This window comes from Sebastes umbrosus, chromosome 2 (genome assembly GCF_015220745.1).
Source record: "Sebastes umbrosus isolate fSebUmb1 chromosome 2, fSebUmb1.pri, whole genome shotgun sequence".
Classification (NCBI taxonomy): domain Eukaryota; kingdom Metazoa; phylum Chordata; class Actinopteri; order Perciformes; family Sebastidae; genus Sebastes; species Sebastes umbrosus.
In genome coordinates, this window is record NC_051270.1 from 3,961,978 (window position 1) to 3,982,914 (window position 20,937).

Consider the following 20,937-nt stretch of genomic DNA (forward strand, 5'->3'; position numbering starts at 1 on the left):
GCCACGCTACCAGAATGCATTGCACGGCTGCTTACATAGACAATGAATGGGAAGCGTGGAAAGAACGAAGTCTGTGGACACATTCCCTCCTGTACTTTACTCACTAGCTAATCAGTGACGTTGCATGCGGTCCGTATTGCCTACAATACACACGCAGCTTTCCCCTCGCACTGCAACCACGGGTACTGCGTTAGCCACTGTGGTTGAAAGTAGTATATTTTCTTCTTCACTGGCTCAGTCGGTCTCTCCCTGCCTGCACTTTCATCATCCATAGCATCTTAGTCGGAGCCTCTCGTTGTCGCTCCTTCTCCACCAGCAATGAATAGTTTATATCTGTACCCATGCCCGTGGCCTTCTGTAGAGATACATACAGTGGTGTGTGTGTGTGTGTGTGGGTGCGTGGGCCCGCCATCTGCCCCCCACCCGGGGTCACAGACAGATTTACTCAGCTTTAATGCTCAATTGCTTCTGCTGTTACTCAGACAACACCATGGAGATCTGCCTCTCGGTCACATCAGGCTCTCTAATCCATTTCTGCTCCCATAACATGTCTTTAAAGTGTATTCTTATCTCAGTCTCTCTGGCTTTAACCAATGCACCACGAGTTTTCACCCCGTCTGCATCTGTACAGCTGCTTCAACCGTAAAGTGTGACTGTAAACTGTAAAACACAGGACTGAGAGTGGAGGCGTGATTAGAATCCAGCTTGAATCATCATGACTGTGTGTGACAGCGTGAATGTGATGTGAATGTTAACAGTGTTTCCTGTGATGTATGACTCTAGGCCTGACCTCTCTGCCTCACCTGCCTCAACGCTTAATTAACCTTAAAGCAGCGTGTAATTAATGGCTCTTTAGAGGGCCCTTACAAACTCATCTGCACACTCAGCATGACAGCAGGCTTTATGTGTTTACACCCCTTAACATAAATTGATATCACTCTCAACTCACTGTAAATTCCTCTGTTTGCAGCTTTCAGTGTGACGTAACCACAAATGATGTTAAAACAGGTGATTTTCTTTTTTTAATAAGACACATATTGTGTTTAAAAATTTGGGCTGTCAATCAAACATTTAATTGCGATGAATCACATGATTGTCCATAGTTATTCAAATTAATCATACATTTTTTTATCTGTTCAAAATGTACCTTAAAGGGAGATTTGTCAAGTATTTAATACTCTTATCAACATGGGAGTGGAATAAATATGCTGCTTTATGCAAATGTACGTATATATTTATTATTGGAAATCAATTAACAACACAAAACAATGACAAATATTGTCCAGAAACCCTCACAGGTACTGCATTTAGCATAAAACAATATGCTCAAATCATAACATGGCAAACTGCAGCCCAACAGGCAACAACAGCTGTCAGTGTGTCAGTGTGCTGACTTGACTATGACTTGCCCCAAAACTGTATGTGATTATCATAAAGTGGGCATGTCTGTAAAGGGGAGACTCGTGGGTACCCATAGAACCCATTTACATTCACTGATCTGGAGGTCAGAGGTCAAGGGACCCCTTTTGAAAATGGCCATGCCAGTTTTTCCTCACCAAAATTTAGCCTAACTTTGGAGCGTTATTTAGCCTCCTTCCCAACAAGCTAGAATAACATGGTTGGTACCAATGGATTCCTTAGGTTTTTTTGGTTTTATAAGACATGTATCTTCACTCTAGCCCTAAAACTGAACCTACTAGATGCTCTGAAAGACAGTAAAGTCAGTCGGGATTGCCCACAATCCCGGGGTTAAGCAACCTCCTCAAGACAATAATGATATTCATTTTGTCTATACTGTCCATTATTTCCTGGTTGTAGGAGTAGAAGGTCACAGCAGTGTGCAGTAAATGTGTGTGTGTAGGGATTAGTCATTAGTGCTTTACACACCCATATTCCCCCTTTTTGAAGTTCTTTAAGTCGCTGGATAAGCTCCCTTGTGTCTGTGTGTTGCGCTGTAAGCTTGTTTGGCTGATTTGCTTGCATTTAAAAAGTGGTCTGATCCCCATTAGGGCCCGTTAACCCCTTCTATCCCTCTGTGCCTCGGGTGCCCACACTGAGCTTTGTGTCACACAGGCTGTGAACTCTGCTTCCTTGTGGGAAAAGATTAGAGCCAGACAGATTCCTGGTCATTTCAGGCTTTTCAGACGGTATTAGACCAGAGGCCTTACAGTTACATATCCAGAGACAGCTGTTAGTCTCATCCACAGACACCGACACTACGCTACAGTCACATGCTCATAGTGTTTTATCTGCAAGAACATCTTCCACTTTTGGTGCTGCTTTTAAAGCAAACGGAAAAAAATCTCCAGTATGCATCGGCCCAGTCTACCTCGCCGACTGTATCCCACAATGCAAAGCGCTGGAACGTTACAGGCTACAGTTACAACAACAACAGCAGCCAAAAACAGCTCGTTTTTTTTACATTTTTCATAGCTATTTCATCTCTAAAGTCACTTCTGAAAATGTTTGAGGCGAGAAATCAACTGTGTAGATTTACAATATTGACAGTTTTACAATATTAGATGGCGAATCGAACATTTGCTCCACCGTTTTCTGAGTTTAGAAGCTCCACAAACTGCCGTGAGCTAGCGAATACAGCCATAGACTCGCCGGTAGTATACCTTTGCCATTCTGGCAGTGAATTTCTTGCCTTAATATCTATTTCTATCTCTGTCCTGGAATTTCATCATCCCCACCTCAGCAGCTTCTGTAGCGCAGAAGAAGAAGAGCTGCGTCCTCCGTCTATTTACCTAATTGTACACATTATGCAAACCTCTCTGAGCTTTGAAGCTGCTGTAGCCTGCAGAAATGCACCTTTTTTTAGCTCTGCGTTCTCAACGTCTGAGGCGTGTTGAAAATGCTTCAATAAGCTCGCATAATAATGATGACGATGAAGGTCATAGTGACTACAGATAAACGATTGTGTATGACTCAAAAATATAGTTAAAGTGTGGCCATTATAATACACTATATGCTGTTGTATAAAGGTTTTGATTGAGGTGCTAATTTGAGCTGTTCCTGTACCATCAGCAACACTCAGCAAACTCTGCTCTCTGGTGTAGACCACAGCTGTATTCAAAACCACCGACTACATACTGCGTTGCTGAGTAGTATGCAGTATGAAACAGTTAAAGCGATGTATTTTGCAGTATGCTAGACCAGGATTTAGCCTTTAAACCAGCTCTTAAAGCACCGGACAAAAAAGAACTCATACCACTATTGCAATATTATCGAAAAATACAACTTTGATTTAGTTGTTTATGTTATGTTTGTTGACTTTATAAGATACTGCAGGTTTAAACTATTTATTCTAACAGCTCATAGTGAAGTGAGACAAACAGGATCATCAACGAGGGGAGACGGGAAATATAAAACAAAAATATATTTATTTAATATATATAAACACAAATCAGTGGACTGATCTCCATACAGATATTAGAGTCATGTTAAAAAGGGTCCTGTTGTCTCAGCAGGTATCTCTCTGCCCCGTCAGAGGCGGATCTTTCCCTCGCCTCTTCCCTCGCCACTCTGCTGCTCTCTAGCCGGTCTGTGAGCGTCACGTCGCCAGCGGGTGATTCTGGATCTTTCCAACTCCAAAAAGACAGATAAAAACAGGTTCCTGTTTATTCATAATGGACATTTGTGTTGTGATATTTAAACAAACTATCAACAAGGAAATAAAAGTCTCTCGTCTACAGACCGGTCTCTAGAGAGCTCCAGTCAGCTCACAGCGGTCTGTGAGCGTGACCGCACGGCTGGCGAGGTAGCGACCCCGGCAGGCGCTATAGCTAGCTGTCACAGCAGTTTGTGGAGCTTCTAAAGTCCAAAAACGTTGGTGCAAATGTTTCGATTCGCCATCTAATATCATAAAACTGTAAACATTCAAAATCTACACAGTTGATTTCTCGCCTCAAATCGTTTTCAGAAGTGAATTTAGTGATGAAAAAGCTACGAAAAATGTAAAAAATAAGCTGTTTTTAGCTGCTGTTGTTGTAACCGCAGCCTGTACCGTTCCAGCGCTTTGCATTGTGGGATACAGTAGGCGAGGCAGACTGGTCCGATGCATACTGGAGATTTCTTCCAAATCAGAACGACATTTGGATATTATTGGCATACTGTAGATTTTGCTTTTGTTTGCATACTACATGCTACATTTTGGCCAAATCAGTACGTACTACTAGTATAGTATGAGGTTTCAGATACAGCCCATAAGATGCACTTGAAAAGGTAGTAAGTGAATCGTGGAATATCACTGATATTAGCATCGACTACTAAATTTCTGGTACCGTGACACCCCTATTCATTAAGAGGGTTTCTCCTCTTCATCCTCTTCTTGTTTGGGACACTTCACGTCAAATGTTGTGGGGATTTGGGGTGTAAATATGTCTGTTAAGAGCATCCAATCCAGGAGGCTCACATACCAAACTGTGAAGAAAGTGTAGTGGAAAGTGTCTCCCTGTCTTTAGGCTCTCATCTATCCTCCTCCTCCTCCTCTTCCTCCATCACCTGACATGATATCACCTCCATTCATCCTCTCCTCTCTGTCTATCTGGTCCTGTTGAATAAATGATGGCAATGTGATACTGCACCAGCAGCCTGTGCTGAGCTGGACACTCTGACACACTCACTCTCTGAGGCTTTCTCTGCCTCTCATGTATAAATACAAAAAAGTTGCAGTCACACAGTTTTGACTCCGTCCTTGAAGCACAAACTCACTTTGAGTTAGTAGATTAGCTTTTGTAGCATTTGTAGCAAAGACTGTATAATAGCAGACTCTATACAGAACAGAGCTGCACGCTGGTTTTTAGGTGTTCATAAGTTTGCTCCTACGTTGGCTGTTCAGGGTGATATGGGATGGATTTGATATGTCAGAACACAGGATCAATAAGAAGGTTTTTCTTTGGAGTAAATCACATAACGTTCCATGGACTACAGAACTTCATGCTATTTTTGAGGAAGCTGAATTACAAAATATGTATAGTAGTAATTTATCATGCAGCATGAATGAACACAATTAGAAGAACTTGCCAGATTTGAAGAACAATGGTCGAAAGATATATTGTTAAAACCAAAATTACGAACATATATTAAAATTAAGCACAATTATGGCGCTGAATCTTATGTTCTAGCAAACTTATCTAAGGGTCAAAGGTCTTGAGTTGCACAGTTAAGAACAGGAAACTTCTATTATAAATTAAATGTCTGTTCAAAGTCCAGAAATGTTTTTGTGCTTGGATGATGACAAACTGGAACGGCTAATTCATTTTAAAGGTCCCATTTTATAAAAAAGTGAGATTTTCATGTTTTTTTTTTATTATAAAGCAGACTTAAGTCCTATATAAATACTGTGAAAGTATCGAAACGCTCAATCCACAGGGAAATACACACAGCCCGTATTCAGAAACTCTGCATTTGAAACAAGCTGTCAGGATTTCTGTCCATTTGTGATGTCACAAATATACAATATTTAGACCCTTTACACAGATTTAAACGTAAACATTCTAAATGTGTCCCAGTTTATTCCTGGTTGCAGTGTATGTGAATGACATCAGCTGACAGGAAGTACACATGGACCCAAGCTGTTGCCTAGCAACGCAATTCTGTTGCAATTCCATCGAAATGCGCTAAAACGGAGCGTTTAAAACAGAGGGTAAATACAGGCATATTCAGGCAGACAGTATGAGGAAAATAAAGGAGTTTTTTTTTAGCATTACAGCATGTAAACATGTTCTAGTGGAAACACAAATTACAAGTATGAACCTGAAATTGAGCACGATATGGGACCTTTAATGCTTATAATAAGTAATAATATAATAGTGTAAGCCCGTTTGGGCTGGGCATGTTATTTATGCATGACACAATAATGATAAAATCAAATCAAATCATGTAGCATAGTACAGTTTATGTTTGCGTTTGTGTGTGTTTTATTGGCATGAAGGGCGTATGCTGTGAGGAACCACATGGTGCGTGCGTGTGTGTGTGTGTGTGTGTGTGTGTGTGTGTGTGTGTGTGTGTCATGCTTCAGGAATGTATAATTTGTGCTACGTTGGAGCCTTTCGCTGCACCTGGGGCCCCATGGGAGATGAATTTCTCTTTTTTTCTATATATTTTTTGCACAGACGTGTGTGAGATAGAGCTATTAGATAGAGCTATTTCATCCAGCAAAGTATGCAGACACCAGGTACCAAAGTGTCTGCGGTCGGTGAATCATCCAAACTCCTGCTTGGAGTTTAACCACGTTGAGTCTCACAGTTAATAAGGTTGTAAAGAGCAACTTCAAGTAAGAAACCTTCAAAAGTCTTTAATTACCTGCTAACAAGCAGACTCTGCTGCAGTAGTGGGTAGGTATGCGTTGGGTAAATAACAAATCACGTGACTGATTGCTGTAATAATACTTGGCAGTGATAGCTTAGTGACTCCACATACTCTCCATTATGTTGTTGCTTGGTATGGTTACCATCCCTTGGTTACCATCCCTTGGTTACCATACAGGCCGGGGTTGCTATTGATCAAGAGAGAGAGCGGCCATCACACATTGAAACCAATTGGTGCCTTCAAATGAGGTTTACTGTGTTTACGAGATGAGTCCATATGAACGCCCCCTCATTTTCATTTCTCGGTGCATAATAAGTTAATATATTGTAATTTTAGTCGCATATTGTTTTTTAAATTTTTTAAATAAAAAAATGGGAATTGGGCGTAGGTATTTCCATCAACTGGTTTTGAGCCATAAAAATAAACTCAGCGAAGCTTGGTCAGACGTTGGCGCTATAGGCGTGCATGGCTGGTAAACATAGAAGAAGAAGAAGTAGAGGTTGCGAACTGGAAACAAGGACATTTTTCATTCACAAGCCAAACGCTGGCATTCAGGTTGAAAGAAATAACCATTTTGTTAAAAAAAAAACAGCAAGGGTTGGTGGTGGGCATGACTTTGACTGGCCAACACAGTGCATTGCCAGGTGACGTTGCATTTTATTACACGGTTTGTTGAATACACAATTCTGGCTGGTCAATCACGGCGTTCTACGGTCTGTTATTTTCTTTATAGCAGACCGTTGCTATTGGTGCAAATCAAATGAAACTCGTGTTTACAACATGGGAAGTCGTGTACACGATATGCTTGGCGTTCAAATGGTTAAGTCGTGAGAACACCGTTGCTAAGCAACGCCAATATTTACGTTACTGTCTGCGTCTAGAAGCCACAGAGGCTAACGATTTAGCAAGCTAGCCAGTGGGTAATATGAGGCAGGAAATGCAAAGGTATAATGACAGAGGAGAAAGATGAGGTCGTTGGAAATATCAACATTTTCAAACACGTCACAAGATGCAAGAACATCCCTCTCCTTGTTGGGGTTTATTTCACAACAACGACCAGTTCGCTGTACATCATCCCTTACATATTGCTGCTCCTGTCGACCCAGGTTACTCTGTTTTGCTAGTGCCCTTTAGGTCGGCACCCCCCCAGCGAGACTGGATCATTATTAGCTGATCTCTACGGGGACATTTCTTCAGGTGTTTGTCTGTAGAGTCGGGGGTTATGTTATATTCCATCACGGTGATACAGCTGAAATACCTCTGATCCTTTCCTTTGAGAGTGTAATTAAGACTGATTCTGCTTGATGAGGCGTCTCATAGCAGACTGTTTACAGGCCAACATATATAGATTTCTTCCTGTGAAAAACTCTTGTTATTTCAGTCGGGGGGGTAAAAAAAAGAAAAAGAAACCTCCAGCTCCGCTTTGATGTTTGGAAATCTCCCACTGGCTCAGTTTCAAGATTTCTCCGTCTTGGAAGAGGAAGAGGTTTGATGTAGAAGTTGGAGCCAAAGCTGAAATGATTAGACTTGCATTAGAGCTGGAGAATTGTACAGTCAGCCATTTTTTGATATAATGGGACGGAGCGGCTTCTGGAGGCTTTGTCCTGTTTCTCAAAAGATCTGTCCAGTATTACTCTTTGTGAAGGTTTGACACAGAAAATGTCAGAGTCATCTTTGTGTTTGTGAATTGATTTAGGGATGAATGTCTTCATCTGACATGTGGACTTATTGTCCTCTTTGTGAGTCACTTGTTGCAGTCGTTTTGTCTCAAACCCACGCCTTTCCGATAACTGGATGCGTTCATGTGTATACCCAGTACGGTTCATGAGTCGTCTTTGATGTAGGTCGTCTCACATATGCTATGAATATTTCTCCAGTGCGTCGTGTTACTGTTGACAGCCTCAACTTAAGCCAGGACATTAAATTGATCCTGATCCAAAATCAGTGGGAAAGAGCGTTTAGCTGTGACAGCTTAGACCTTTGTTGAAAGGCCAACAGTCTGTTGGAATTGTGGTCATGTTTCCATTCAATTGAGCAAATTTATAGCAAACTTTTGAAATGTCACAAGAAAGATATCCAAATTAGGCGCTTTTCCATCAACTGTCATGCACCAGTGAGCTGAACTCTCATAGGAATGAACGGGAGCCCGCCTCCAACGCTGCATCCAGTTCTCTTTATACATCCATGGTCTTGAGCTGAGGAGTTGTTTGCTCAGTGGCGCATGAAGCCAAAATGGCTCAACTTCCGAGTCACGTGGCCACACTCGGTCACATGACTCGGTCACATGGCTCGGTCACGGGTCAAAGCCGTCACGCTGTCGTCACAGCTCGCTAACTCCGCCTCCGAGCCCTCGCTCCAGCCTCGGTCTGGATCTCATTCACATGAACAGAGGAAGGGAAATAACTCTGGATTCGGCTATTAATGCATTTTATAACTTTTAGGACCTGATGATTTTAATAAGGACTATTCAAGTGTTCATACTGGGGAGTTGATTCACCTCAAAATTACAGATGTGTCTTTCCCAATGTAAGTCTATGGGGAAAAAGTCTTTTTGGGCCCAATGGCATCACGTGACGGACACGGAAGTTGTATTACCACCGTTGGCCACTATGAAAATTGGCATCAACGACTGGCGCTCTGCATGGGGGCTTGCTCAAGACCTGCGCTAACTTCCTGTATCTTGCAACACCGTTTCAGACTCTCTTAAGGTGGACTGTTAAGGTGGAACAGCGTTTCTCCTCAAAGTGACGAGCCACTCCTCTGAGTTTTTCTCAGCTTTTTAATTAACTTTTAATATTTCTTTTAACCGTTTAACCGATAGCATTAACGGGTCCCAATTCTTAATGTCGGTTTACGGTTAAATGGTTAATTATTAACATCCTCATTCCAAGGTAATCGATTTTATGGAAGCACTCTGTGATCCATCATGTAAAGGATAATGCACAGTAGGGCTGCACAATTAATCGAATATTAATCGTGATCACGATTTTAGCCTCCGACATTTAAATGAACACGATCGAGTACTGCAGTATTGACGTTTTAAAATGCGTGTTTTGCTCATAGAAAAACCCTGCTGCATATTAAATCAAGCGCTTCCTTAACTAACAGCACAGCCACCAGGGGACGATTGAGATGTTTTGGCTTCACTTTTGAGGAGCTGTCATGCCGCCTTGCTCTCATCCTGCAGCGGCAGCCTGTGAAAAACTTTCCTAAGTGTTGCGGCTGCAGACCAGAGTAGAAGAGTATACAGTATATTTCTCTTTTTGCCCGTCTGCTCTCTGTTGTATGAAAAATGCACTGAATTCAGATGAAGAAGAACCTTATTTTAAGTCTTATTTTGATGCGGAAACAGTGCTCTGTTTTTTTAAATGTGAAAGTGCAATAAAAATATTTTGTCCCTAAAAGCAGTGAATAATTGTGATAAATAATCGTGATCTCAATATTGATCAAAATCATTGTTATTATCATTTTGGCCATAATCGTGCAGCCCTAACCCACAGTGAGTTGTGCAGTTATCGACCACGAGCTGACGATGGCGCTAGAGGACCATTCAAGGGGTCGCCAGGATTCTTTCAATTCATCCTGTGGGGAACATGAATGTCTCAACTAAATGTCACATCAATCCATCCAGTATAGTTGTTGAGATATTTCAGTCCTGGCTCAAAACTCAGGGAGTGGAACCACAAACCCCAAAACCCCAAACCCCCATACACACAGTACTGCACATCAGTGCTGCTCCTATTCTCAGCACCACTGTTCCCTCAGACCTGCAGGCTGCGTGGTCATACACAGAGATGCATTCCCTTCTCCTTCTATCATCTGCACTGATGCAACTCCACAGCCTTCACACCCAGTCACACGGGAGGAGGAGGAGGAGGAGGAGGAGGAGGAGGAGGAGGAGGAAGAATGACTTGATTTGTGTTTCAAACAGGCTCCCAACTGAACACATGTAGCTGCTGTCAGATAAAAACCTTTCATCTGCATGAACTGAGCTGTGATGGGAAGCCATGTTTACCTTGTTACTGTCATTTAGAGTTGCAATCACAGCAGGAATTTTCAGCAGGGTTTGTGCCAGGGCTGGGACGAGTCACCTATCTCCTGATTCGATATGTAATGCGATTCGATATTGCGATTTATTGCGATTTTTGTTAACTTTTTAACACTAGACCATGAGAAAAAGTTGAATCATACACTTCTAGGGACTTTTACTTTGAAAGATATCTAAATTAATACGGTAAAAATGTTTGATTTTCAGCATGTATGTAGTCAGAGATGTCCTGAAATCAAATATATCAGTCACTGTCAGGAATTATTTATTAAGCAACGACATTTCCTTCTCCAATTAGTGGCATTTTCTTTTTAATTTATAAGGGACATATAATGTGTTATACTTTTGGCAAATATAATGCAATCAATCTCATTTCTATATATGTATTTTGTATTTACAGTTCCCTTTGTTAACACCTTATTTTGAAAACCGGACGTAATGTCTACTTCTGCTAACCTCTCCAAGTCCGTCTCTAGCTCTCCCGTCAGCTCCGTTCTCTTTATCCATCCATGGTCAGCTCCATCAGGCCGTTTGAATGCATTTAACATAAATGTCAGTATATGTATATGGGTGCTCTACAGTTGTAGCGTCGGCCCATTTGACCACGTAGACGAGAGTGACGGCCGTCTCGACCGCACGTTACTACGATACGATAACGTTTCCTGTCCGTGACAGATTTAGCATGCAGCTTTAGCCGTGATGTCTAGCTCTGCTTTTCCTGTCAATGTGTGAACCCCAAAGTGTTTCCATCCTTTACTGGATGTGTAGTGTTTACCACGCTGGATTTAAAACGTGAGGGAGCAGGTCGTTTTCTACTTTTTCGTTTCGTGTTTTGGTCGTTGGATACAGAACGGATATGACATTACGTTACTCAGACTACAACAATAAAAGCGGTAACTTCCTTCTACCTCTGCATAGACTCAAATGAAGCAAATATTTTGATTCTGGCATTAGAAATCTATTTCAAAATCGTAAAAAAAAAAACCTAATATTTACCTTGTAACTGCCATTCAGAGTTGCAATTACAGCAGGAGTTTTCAGCAGGGTTTGTGCACGCCAAGCCACATGCTTCTCGTGTTGAAATAGAGTGTTTCACACAGCACTGATTGACAGGACCGAACACTGGAACGGGACAAGTGAATGAAGCCTTTGAGTCGGATAGCAGTGTGATTGTTATTTTCTTTCAGTGTGTGGTTGAACCCTCCAGGCCCAGCCAACCCCACTGAGCCAGAGAGCTCTCCAGAGCTGCTTCTCATTTAGAGAAAAGAACACACACACACGCTGACTCACTGCAGCACTCACACACAGAAACACACACACACAGAAATGTTGGCGAGCACTGGGGGAAATCCTTCGTAGCGCCACGCTGTATCTCTTTATGGCCACATTCACATAAATCAGTGGTGTGTGTGTGTGTGTGAACACCCTCTGTCGCCTGCGGTGTGTTTTGTGTCGGCCATGACCCCTCTGCTCAGACTGTTGCTCATTCCAACAAGATAAGCAGACATTTGCATTGACAAGTGAAATAAACAGTGGTGTTTGTGTGTGTGTGTGTGTGTGTGTGTGTGTGTGTGTGTAGTGGGGGTACGGAGAGAGGGTGAGAACACAACACCCGGGTCAACATGATTTGTTTATAACGTTGAATATACGAGAATAGAAGTTGAGTTTGGGCTGTATGGCATATGGTCAGCGTGGACAGATGTTCTGTCAAAGAGTTTATCACCACGCCGCTCAACCCGCCGGCTGGCCGTGCATTTTATGGGCCCTGTGATGACAGAGGGCGGGGTTCACCATTCATATGGACGTTGGGCCAAGAAAGGGGGAGAGAGAGAGAGGCAAACTGGGAGACAGAAGGACGGAGAAAGTTGGGAAGTAGCAGAAAAGGGACATACGGAAAGAGAAGAAAATAGAGTTTGGACCGCCGGTGAAAGCTGTGTTTTATGATTCATCTCCGGCTGAAATAAGTGAAGTCACAGAGGCGAGCGAGGTAAGCGTGGAGGTGGAAGTAGCTTTGAAATGAGACTTAAATTGTCATTCAGTTCTCATGTGGGATCCGCTGCCTGAGCTTGACTTGTGAATTATAGTTTTGTGAGTTAACTGGAACTTATTTTCGTCTTGATGTAACTGTGGCTACCAAATGACATTGCACTTAAATTTGGGATTTTGTAGTGCTTTTTATTTTAACCCCCCTGAGACCCGATTTGTCTTTCAGAGGCTGTAGCAGGTTCAGTTTTAAAGCTAGGCCATGTCATGGTAGCTTGTCGGGAAGGAGGCTAAATAACGCTCCAAAGTTATGTCATGTCATGGCCTTTTTCAAAGGGGTCCCTTGACCTCTGACCTCAAGATATGCGAATGAAAATTGGTTCTATGGGTACCCACGAGTCTCCCCTTTACAGACATGCCCACTTTATGATAGTGCAGTTGCATGCAGTTTGGGGTAAAAAATGCAGTTTTTTGAATGCAGTATAAATGTGTTATTTTCGCGTTTTATAAAAATGGTGTATTTGAATATTTCCCCTCCTGCCGACATGAGAAGACGCGCTCCGTTGTAGTCAGTGCTCGGTTCAGTTTGTCATTTGCTATGCAGACGAACAGTCAGTAAAATGTGTTTTCAAAATGTGTGAATCACTGTCGCCACGTGAGGTCCTTGAGCATACAGTCATAAATGAGTAAAAAGACAAATACCAGGCCGATTGGTCCAGCAGTATGTGAGATTAGCCTTGGAAAGACAGACAGACACAGAGATGAACACACATGACTGAATACCTAATCTCCTGGTGGACATAACAGTAATAAAAAGGCTGGATCCATAATCCAACTCAGTAAGATCTTTCATTAATCATAATCCGTCGAGGCACTGAGTCCATAATAATTTGATATTTGCTTGTGTCTTTTTAATGTGTTTGGCTCGTACTTCTTGGTTATCTGGTCCATCTTGTCACCGAGATGATAATGCTGCTCTGATTGGCTGCGGCTCCTCTCGATGTACCGCAGCTCCATCCATCAGCTTAACGATCAACTGATCCTAAATAAATGGTGGCTTCATTGCTCTGCCAGAGACATCAGTCACTGTGCTGGCTGCAGCTCTGGAAGGGACTAAACAGGGAGGCAGGGACAATATAAAGTATATTTAGGGCTGTCAGTCAATTAAATTGGTAATCGCAAATTAATCGCACATTTTTTATCCTTTCAAAATGTACCTTAAAGCGAGATTTGTCAAGTATTTAATCCTCTTATCAACATGGGAGTGGAATAAATATGCTGCTTTATGCAAATGTATGTATATATTTATTATTGGAAATCAATTAACAACACAAAACAATGACAAATATTGTCCAGAAAGCCTCACAGGTACTGCATTTAGCATAAAACAATATGCTCAAATCATAACATGGCAAACAGGGCGTGGGCATGTCTGTAAAGGGGAGACTCGTGGGTACCCATAGAAACCCATTTTCATTCACATATCTTGAGGTCAGAGGTCAAGGGACCCCTTTGAAAATGGCAATGCCAGTTTTTCCTCAACAAAATTTAGCGGACGTTTGGAGCGTTATTTAACCTCCTTCACGACAACGTATGTTAAAACTGAGCCCGCTACAATCTCCGAAAGATTGATTGCGTTAATGCATTCAAAACATTTGTGGCGTTAAAGCGATTATGCGTTAACGCGTTAACTTTGACGGCCCTAATTATATTTCATTCATGCTTTTGTTTAGTTTTAGGTGTGTTTCAGCGCGGAAATCGCTAATGATAATACTAACATTGTTAATCAGAATAAAACAACTGTGAATAAATGGATTAACAGATCCAAAGGTATACAGCACACTGGACATTGGTTTGTTTTTAGCCTAGAACATGAGTCCAAACCAGTTCTTCCTGTTCGCCCCTCAGTGGTTTATAGGTATTGGTATTTTGTTGTTAAAAGTCAACTACATAATCTGTGTAATTAAATTTTATTTGCAATTTAAAAGCAATCTCAACACTTAAACCAACCACTGTCTTTGGTTGGAATACATAACTCTGTGCAAATATGTATTTAAAAGATGTGATGTCAACAGGTTGCCAAGAATGTCTGAAATATGGCGTCCTCTATAACTGCTGCTGGAAACATTAGAGTCTGAATCATTTAATCTTTCTCTGGTTAACAATCTACAGCTCAGGTTACATGTTTCTTGTAGTTTCTCCCTTCCTGTTTCTTGTTTTTGTCCCTCCTGTTCTCTACATTGTTCTTGGATACTGGGGCTATAATTTTTTTGTAGACAACAGAACAGAAATCCGTCACTGAAATGGAGCTCCTGGTCCCAGTTTGTATGATTGAATGGTTTTGTTCCCTCTCATGAAGGTGTAGATGTTAAAGGTACTATATGTAACTTTCAGAAGATCCTTGTTATTAATGACACCTGCACCACACCATGACAGCTCTCCATGTTGTCCATTAATTCCTGATAATGGACAGCACTTCAGCCATTATCCCTTACATAATGTTCTGTAATGTTCCTATATTTCATTTGGACCATTGGCATTGGCATTGGACAAGGCGCATAAACGTCATGTTCTTTGGATTTTCCCCGCAAAACAGTCTCAAAGTCCTTTACATAGAATTCAGTCCACAGACTGGCAACCGAGAAAGTCGGGGAAGGTCTCCGTTTTTAAGTTACGTTACAATCCGTACACATATTTGCAATATAAAGTGATTAAAACACGTACATTGTTACATATAGTACCTTTAAGACATTAGGAAAAAGCCCAAACAATATAAGCAAAAAAACTATTCTCTGGTCCCAGTTTCTCAAATGGGAGGATTTGCTGCTTTTCTGAAAACTAGTAATTTCAAGATGTCATCTTGAGCGTTGGGGAAATTGTAAATTATCCCATTTTTTTTTTTAAATTTATAGATTAAAAAGTGAATGAATTATAGGGATTCTGAATTATGGATTTTGAAGGGCTTGAACATTTCTCATTATTTCGATGAAGCCAGTGAATACTTCCTCAGTCTGTGACACCTCGTCGCAGCAGGTTAGAGTTCAATAAGATCAAACCTATCAGATACAAACGACAGCTTCTACACGCTTGGATAGATAGATAGATAGATAGATAGATAGATAGATAGATGTACTTTATTGATCCCAAGGAACAGTACATCAAATGTACATGTCAACACTAAAGAAATAGATCCATAGAATACAAAATATAAAGAATATTGGAATACACTATAAATAAACCTGACTACTACAACTAGCATCAGAATCCACAGAATCTAAATTATAAACACAGAATAACCAACTATATTAATTTGCAAGTGTGCAATAACATACTGGATACATTAGCAAGTGTGCAAGATACTTATTTTGTTCTTTAATAAAAAAATAATTGAGGTAGTAAATGTGCAAATGTAGCTGTGGAAGGAAATAAACCCTGATTGCACAGAATAATTACTCTTGTATACTTCTGTATAGTTTTATGCTAGTGATGTTTTCATTTATGTCACACACATACTGGTGCTGTTGCTGCACTACGCAGCATCTTTTTACGGACATAAAGATGCTGGAACTGAAATATGGAGGAAAAAATAAGACAGATTTTGAAGTCCAGTGTAGGAAGCAGAGAAAAAACAACTAGCACATACCACACACCCAGCCAGAAATATTGTTCTAGGGAGCTGGAAAGAGGGAGTTCCAGTGCAAGTTAGTGCAGGTTAACAATGAATGACACATTCCTACATGGATGCGAACATGCTAAGACGTCCTGCCTCCACTCTCCTCTCTTCATATGTTGCTCCCTGGCCGAGGAGATGACTGTTAATCAGTCCTGCTTAAAATAGGTGATGGGCTCCTTTCTCGTTGCCAGTAGATGAGTGTACCTTTCTGTTTTTTTCTGATGTGTCACATTCAACTTCGCAAACGCGCCAGAAAATAGGGTTGGTAAACAATGAAAATATTACTGTGGTTACTTCTTTTTTTATTATTGTTGGAACAGTGGAAAGACTAACAAAGACAGTTTTGATGAGTTTTATTTTGTTTCTGTTGAGTTTCAATGAAGTGTGTTTTTCAAGGATCAACGAAATTACTGTTTCTGTTAATGGAGTCTGGTGGCTGTGAGGAGAGCATTTAACGGCTGTATCTTTCTACATCTAACTCCGTGAATTAAGGGTTTATTTCAACCAAACCAGAGTTGTTGGAACAGTGGAAAGATTAACGTTAACCAAGATGTTTTTGTTTTTTTTGAGTTTTAGTTTGTTTCTGTCGAGTTTGAATGAAGTGTTTCACAACAATGAGCGAGGTAAAATTATTGTTTCTGTTAATGGAGTCTGGTGGCTTTGAGGAGAGCATATAAAGGATGTTTCTTTTCACATCTAAGGGAATTACGGGTTTATTTTGACCAAACCAAAGTTGGTGATTTTTGGAACAGTGGAAAGACTAACAAAGAAGGTTTTGATCAGTTGTATTTTGTTTCGAGATCAACGAAATTACTGTTTCTGTTAATGGAGTCTGGTGGCTTTGCGGAGAGCATAACGGCTGTTTCTTTCCACATCTAACTCCGTGAATTAGGGGTTTATTTCAACCAAACCAGAGTTGGTGATTGTTGCAACAGTGGAAAGACTAATGTTAACCAAGACGATTTTTTAGTTTGTTTCTGTTGAGTTTGAATGAAGTGTTTTACAACGATGAGCGAGGTAAAATTACTGTTTCTGTTAATGGAGTCTGGTGGCTTTGAGGAGAGCATATAAAGGATGTTTCTTTTCACATCTAACTCTGTGAATTAAGAGTTTATTTTGACCAAACTAAAGGTGGTGATTGTTGGAACAGTGGAAACACTAACAAAGATGGTTTTGGTGAGTTTTATTTTGTTTCAAGATCAACGTAATTACTGTTTCTGTTAATGGAGTCTGGTGGCTTTGAGGAGAACATATAAAGGCTGTTTCTTTTCACATTTAACTGTTAATTAAGGGTTTATTTTGACCAAACCAAAGTTGGTGATTGTTGGAACAGTGGAAAGACTAACAAAGAAGGTTTTCATGAGTTTTATTTTGTTTCTGTAGAGTTTCAATGAAGTGTGTTTTACAGCGAAATTACTGTTTCTGTTAATGGAGTCTGGTGGCTTTGAGGAGAACATAACGGTTGCTTCTTTCCACATCTAACTTTGTGAATTAAGGGTTTATTTCAACCAACCATAGTTGGTGATTGTTGCAACAGTGGAAAGACTAACGTTAACCAAGATGTTTTTTTTGTTTGTTTCTGTTGAGTTTGAGTGAAGTGTTTTACAACGATGAGTGAGGTAAAATTACTGTTTCTGTTAATGGAGTCTGGTGGCTTTGAGGAGAGCATATAAAGGCTGTTTCTTTCCACATCTAACTCTGTGAATTAAGGGTTTATTTTGACCAAACCAAAGTTGGTGATTGTTGGAACATTGGAAAGACTAACAAAGACGGGGTTTTTTTTAATTTTACAATAAATTGTAATAATTGTCCAAATCCCTGTTAATTGTATTTATTATATATTCACTTCAACGTGTGTCAGATAGTATCGCACCGGAAAAGGGTGGAAAATTAGCGTGCAGCCGGGTGTCATGTTTCCATCACCTACGATCGGAGTTTGAGCCGATAAATACCCGTGACTACTGCCGAGTCATTTGTCCTGGGAATGAATGCAGATTGTAACCTTTCCCATTGAAGACAAAAGTCAGATGTTAGTGGGTTTTTCGTCCAGACGGTCTTTTGTGCATGGAAGCATGTACTGTATATGGATGCTGGTTGTGACTGGAGAGCCAGAATAAACCAAATAAACGACACAAAAAAATTCAAAATACTCGCCTGCGAATGTTATATGTCTAGGGCTTTTATTGTGAAAGGTAAGGATGGAAGGAGTGAGTGGTTGATTCCTTTATTCGCGGTGCAAAAGCTCAGAAAAATCAACCTTGTTCCAACAAAAAAAAAGTACTCTGCTTTTTCGCCGCGTAATATTCCCGTTCTGTCTATACAGTTTTTTTAGGTAAATCCTACTCATTGTGCCTTTAAGGCAAATAAATCTGCTCCTAAAGTCCTCATTAACTGGCAGGTTTTCTGGGAAGAATCTCAGTTTCTTAAAATAGAGCGTCATTAAATTCAAAGCGATGCGTCACCAGAACACATGGCGTTGTGTGTGTTTCATGAGCTGAAGTTTTTGTAAAGAATTACTGCTGTGGTGAACTCTGTCAGGCCTTCCTCATGCCCCCCCATCCTCCGCACACTAACTCTCTTTCCCAGACTCTGACCCAGATTTGGGATTTTTCATGAATAGGCTGCTGTGGTTTATGGTGTGTGTCTGTGTGCATGTGTGTGCATGTGTGTGTGTGTATGACTGCCAGTTACTGTCCTGATGTTTAACTGGGAGATGAACTAGAGGATGAGATTTGGAACAGGAGAAGCTGGATCGGTCACAGTGAATGCAGCTTATTGTGTATAGAGATGAAATGAAACCCTGAGTGTAGTTTTTCTCCCTCGTTGCTCTGTGTTTACTTTGCTCTTCAGGAGGAAATGTTTGATTCGTCTGTTTGCCAGAGACTGTGTTGATCTCCATTTAGTTTTGATCCTCGTTCCAACAATATTGTTTTCTTTGTTGTTTTGTTTTTACAGCTTGGTACGAACAAAAGTTCCCATTTTGCTTTGTGGGATGCAAACAGGAAGTTGCCTTGGAGTCAGTGGGTCCGTCACAATACCATAAATGGACACGCTTGGTTAATAAGGTTATCCTGTGACTCGCACAAATACAAGACTCAGTGGAGTTTTATTTAAGTTCAACATAATGAACACATAAGTAGGATCATCCATACAGTATTACAGTTACAATCAGATGACAGTGAAAAACAAACAGGAGCTGAGAGGAATAATATACTGTCACTAATAAAGCGATTTAATTTAATTATCCAGAAGCGTGTAGGTCCACATAAAAGAGACTTTGAATGGTTTCTGTCTGATGCATCTCCAAAAAAGAAAAGTGAAGTCAATACTGAAGTGTCATAAACTTGCATTCTCTCTAACGGCCAGCAGGGGGCGACTCCTCTGGTTGCAGAAAGAAGTCTGATTGTATAGAAGTCTATGAGAAAATGAGTCTACTTCTCTCTTGATTTATTACCTCAGTAAACATTGTAAACATGAGTTTATGGTCTCAATCACTAGTTTCAAGTCTTCTTCAATACAGCATGATGTTCATTTAGTAAATTATGGTCCCATTTAGAGTCAGATAGACCATAAAGCAGGGGATGCTTTAGGGCGGGGCTACCTTGTGATTGACAGGTCGCTACCACGGCGTTGTTCAGCGTTCGGTTGTACTAAAAGACACTCTTGGCTGTTCGGACGCGCTTTGCTAACCAAGCTAGCTAGCGTCAAGGCTAGTCCACACTAAAATATTTTTCAAATCTTAATAGATTTTTAAAATGTGAGAGAGCCCACACATAACGACATGTTATGTTGAATTTAACAGTCTAGCTCCTATAGTGTGTGGAGAGCAACGATTTAACCAAAACAGCAACAACACACTAACAGATTCATTCATGAACAACAAGAGTCCAGACTTAAAAAAACGGAACTATCGCAACATCTCTCGTGATCAAATGTGACTTTAGTGTGAACAAACATGGCGGACGACGGGCAGGAAGAATTAGCGATGTTAGTTTTTACTTTGTACTGAAAATTCACGAAGGATGGATGGATGAAGTCATGGAGACATGTTAAATAAACACTCATGTTGTTACCACAAATTAACAAGTTGGTCCTCCATTTCTGAGCTACCTCTTACTTTATGCTTCACGTTTTTGCATTAGCTCATGCATTAGCTGCGGCCACCATGATGTTGTCCTTCCTTCTTCAGTCAGCTCGGTTCTCAATTGGCTTTCGTTTGTTCCAATGTGACTGCGTCCTGGTCTGTTCTCGGGGTTCCCAGCACACAACAGGAGATCATATCGTAAATGTTGAACATGTTTAGAGATCGGTGCGGCCAGGATGGATTTCAAAGCTGATCATGGGATGTGAAAAACACTCTGAACATACCTCACACCACAGGAATATCTGGAAAGATAATCGGGGCTTTGCTGACGATCGTCGGGAGGAGGGAAGCGGGCCCAAAATCGTCTTGATTCATGGTAGTGTGTACCCAGCATTAGCTAGTAACTTAGCGTTTGCTATGTCCTGCTGGGCGTCACTCCTCCACAGCTCCACCCTCTCCTCCAAATATGATCACTTCTGGCTCCAAAAAAAAAAAGAAAAGATGGCGACGGCCAAAATGCCAAACTCAAGGCTTCAAAACCGTAGTCCACAAACCAGTGGTGACGTCATGGTGTCTTCGTCCACTATGGGACAGACCTACAGTACTATATGCTTTTGAATATGCAGCCTTTAAAGGTCCGTCATATTGTTTGTCTTTAGTGGTTTGACCCTCCACTAAGCCCCCACCTGCTAGTGCTGAACCTGTTTCATTTCCTGTCCTTTTACTTCTGGTTTCCTGCGAGTTGTTCCCACAGTTCCAGATCTCCTCCGGAAACTTCCTCTGGAGGGGAGCGAGGAGGAGGAGGAGGAGGAGGAGGAGGAGCGGGGGGGAGGG

The 20,937-nt window shown here is 41.1% G+C and overlaps 1 protein-coding gene across 2 annotated transcripts in view; it reads left to right on the top strand.

Moving 5' to 3' along the window:
- The window catches only part of ccdc102a (coiled-coil domain containing 102A), a 66,803-nt gene that overhangs the window by 10,521 nt on the left and 35,345 nt on the right, over window positions 1-20,937 (top strand). The window contains exon 1 of one of the 2 annotated variants that reach the window (XM_037790942.1): window positions 12,189-12,350. The exons of the other annotated variant lie outside the window; for it this stretch is intronic. The gene's annotated coding sequence lies outside the window, so the exon portion shown is untranslated. Of the gene's footprint in view, window positions 1-12,188; window positions 12,351-20,937 lie in introns of those variants that run through there. 2 annotated transcript variants of the gene reach the window in all.